The following is a 3,795-nucleotide window of genomic DNA, read 5'->3' as shown; positions in this document are numbered from 1 at the left end:
AATTCAATTCGGAAAGCTGTTTTCTTTCATTTTTTAAAAATCAGCATGCTGCATTTTGAGGTTTTTTCAATTTCCTTTTTTTTTGTTTGCCAATTTTTTGAACTTTTTTAACGATGTAACCCCTTATGAAATTGTGAAAAAATGGCACAACATTTTTTTTCCAGACATGTCTAGAAAGACTCGCCTGTTGATGCTTATCAAAAATATATATGATTTATGGGGTCGGAAATGATTTCTGCACTTGACTAAAGTCAAGAAGCCCGGAAATATTTGAAGAATTCTTTAAATAAATATTTATACATATTTATCAACGTTTAAAAATATCTAATTAAGCAAAAAAAAAAAAGCATAAAATTACACTCGGTAATGTTTTTTTGTTAGTTTTTAATAAGCTTATAAATATGCATTCTGAATTTAATATTTAAGAAAATTATATCTCGAAAGGATTTGTATTGTAAATGCTTTATTCATAGTGTTTTCTCTTTGTACATTTTTTTGCTAATTCATAATTTCATATCAACCACATGTTGGCTTTCTCTAAGGTGAATTTTTATGTCCTGCTTGCTACCCTGCTTGGCTCAACCACTGCAAGCTGTTTTGAGTTGCTTTTTCTTCGCACGGAGCAGTGCGCGGTGCCTGGCAGTGCATCTTCGAGTCGCACAAGCACTTTCCGCCGCAGCTGCGCAACTGCTTTGCCACGTTCCGGGAGCGCCTGCAGCAGCTCGGCCGCCAGGATATGGCCGACAGTCTGATCTCGGCTAGCATTTTTCTGCGCTTCCTTTGCCCCGCCATCCTGTCGCCGTCGCTGTTCAATATCACCAGTGAACTGCCCATCGGCGCGGGCCACCCGCAATTTGACGCTGGTGGCCAAGACCCTGCAGACGCTGGCCAACTTTACCCGCTTCCAGGGCAAGGAGTACTTTATGGAGTTCCTCAATGACTTCCTCGAACAGGAGGCCGGTCTCATGCAGCAGTTTCTGGAGTTTACATCGACGCGGCCAGAGCATCCGGCGCCGGACTCAATCCTCGACTGGGCCGGCTTCATAGATCAGGGCAAGCAGCTGTCCATTCTGCATAGTTTGCTTAACGAGAGTCTGGCCAAGCTGCCGGAGGCCAGGCAGCATGAGCTGGATCTCCTGCAGCATATTCTGGACGAGATCACCAGGGCCCGGGAGCAGGGTAGCCTGGGCGTGGCCACACCCGGTGGCTATTTGCCGACCACCTCGTCCACGCACTAGATAGCCAGCGAGAATCAGGAGAATCGCCATTCAGGCGGTTTGGCGAGCAATCCAGAGCAGCAGCAGCAACAGCAGCAGCAGCAGTTGGATGCCCCAGCACCAGAGCCCGCTGGCGCAGCCACAGCATGCGATTGTCAGCAAGCCCTTGTCGGCGGAAAGGGGCATCATGCAAGGTGTGCTCACGCCCAATTCGCTGGAGAAGAACATCTTTCGGTATAATGATCCCACAGTGAATGGTTTGCTCCAGCAGCAGCAGCAGTTGGAACAGCAGCAGCCACAGCATCCCCACCATCAGCATCCGCTGCAGCTGCTCTCCAACTCCCAAACCTCGATTGCTGCCAGCAACCAGTACATGAACTCGCCCGGTGGCGGCCTGCAGCATGCCCAATCGCAGCCCTCCATGGCCAGTTCATCGCTCAATGGAAGCAGCAGCAACCTGCTGCATGCAGGCCACCAGCAACAGCAGCAGCAGCTAGTCCATCAGCAGCAGTAGCTTCATCAACATCACTGCCCGCCGGCTCCACAGACGAGTGCCTCCAGCACCATGGAGCGCATGGATCGCATGGATCGCCTGAACTATCCCTATATGGCCCACAATGGCAACGACTACGAGGCCAGCACCCCTTCCAGCACTCGCTCCAGGACACTGCCACGCAATGGGAATCCAAATGGCTCCACCACCATGATGACCAGCATCAGCAACAACAACAACAGCAACAACAACAATCAGAGCGGCAGCTACGACGACATGCACGGTGAGATTTAGATACAGATCTCCGGTCTGGACACAAGCAGTGCCCTTGTCTGCAAATCCCCAACGCCCATGATGAAGTCCAGCTTGGGCGGCGGAGGACCATCAGCTGGCGGGCGAAGCCACCTCAAGCTGAATCTGGGAATACCCGATCATTCGGGCGGCTATGCGCGCAACAATAACCTCAATCCCAACTCGAATATGCGCAAGAACCTGGAGGATCTTGACGATCTGTTCAAGTATGCCGAGGAGCATGATGTGGCGGAGCCAGGCAGTCACCATCACCATCATGGTCACAGCCAGAGTCAGAGTCAGAGCCACCAGCAACAACAGCAGCAGGGACAGGGACAGGGACAGGCACAGGCACAGGGACAAGGACAAGGACAACACCTCAAGCCAGGTGCCAGCGGCAAAGAGCAGCTCTCGGCCAAGAGCAGCCACTGCAGCTCCGGCTATCAGAGCATCTCCACCAATCCCTCGCCCTCGCAGTCATCCATTCCCGTGGGCAGTCAACTGAAGGCATCAATGGCCAGCGGCCCCAATGCTCCGCTAGCTTTCAAGAATCCCTCCTATCAGCTACAGCCTCAGATTGGTGGCGGTGGTTCCTCCTCAGCCCTCTCCTATCAGCAGTTGCAGCAGCAGATTGGCAGCCGACTGAAGCCCATTGGAGGCGGCTTGGTGGCCGCCAGACCGGCGTTCCTTAACAATGGAGGAACCCTGGATGCGGCCACTTTAACGCCCAGCTCCTCGGATAAGCAACTGTCGGCGGATAACTACTTTAGTTATGCAGCTGCGGCGGCGGCGGGAGCAGGAATTTCCGGCAAGCTGGAGGCACAGCGCTCGCTCAGCGGCGGCAGCAGTTCCTCCACCTCGAATCTGGGCAAGAGCGGTAATGGCAGCAATGCCTATGGACACCTAAATGGGCCATTAAAGCGAGAGGATGTCTACGGCAGCGGCTACGGCGGCAGCAGTGGCAATGTGGGCTATGTCGGTGGACACCACCAGCAGCATGCCCAGCATCCGCAGCAGCAGCAACAGCAGGCACAGCAGCAGCACAAAGCACCACCGAAGAACCAGAAGCCACAGTGAGCGGATGGATGGATGAAGGAGGACACAGAGAAGCAGTAGGAGACCCAAACCCCAACCCCAACCCCAACCCAACCCCAACCCAAGCCAAGACCAAGACCTAGGATACTGACGGTGGCATCTTTTCGTTGTACACAAAACACACACATAGAATATAAAACTATATCATCGGGACACCGTCGTGGTTCTCTGGCTTTTTTGTTTATTTTTTTTTAGCTATTTTTTTTTGTATGCTACACATAAATTATACTACATGTTTAATAATATATAATAACGCATAACATACACATACAGTTATAAATAATTTCTCAATCTATGTTTAAAAACAAAACAAGAACAAAAACCAACCAAGATGTGAAAATGCAAAAAGCAAAAGCTATCGGCAAGCAGAGCAGTAAGATAATCTGAAAAGTAGAGATACAAAAGAAGAAAGTGAATCCGAAATGGATCTGAAATGGAGTAGAGAGCATGGCAGTGTGAAGAAAGAAACAAGAACAAGTTTAAGATAATGAATAAAATTATAACCAAAGTTAGACAAAAAAATGGATCCTGTGTTGTGTTTTTACTTTGGCTTTATTGACGTTTGCAGTTCTGAACAGAATGCAGCGGAGTGTAAATTAAATTTGGTGTCCTTGCTGGCCATCAGGTGAAAGGCCTCGTTGTCCAGCGGCATGCTATACTTTTGCAGCTCGTTGACCAGTTCTGATTCTGTGGGATATT

At 49.9% G+C, this 3,795-nt stretch overlaps 1 pseudogene; it reads left to right on the top strand.

Moving 5' to 3' along the window:
* Positions 1 to 366: 366 nt before the first annotated feature.
* Positions 367 to 3,559, top strand: LOC108085746 (ras GTPase-activating protein raskol-like; annotated as a pseudogene).
* Positions 3,560 to 3,795: the final 236 nt, after the last annotated feature.

Source organism: Drosophila kikkawai, chromosome X (genome assembly GCF_030179895.1).
Source record: "Drosophila kikkawai strain 14028-0561.14 chromosome X, DkikHiC1v2, whole genome shotgun sequence".
Lineage (NCBI taxonomy): Eukaryota > Metazoa > Arthropoda > Insecta > Diptera > Drosophilidae > Drosophila > Drosophila kikkawai.
Note: the sequence above shows the minus strand (reverse complement) of the source record. Positions and strands in the feature narration are given on the sequence as shown.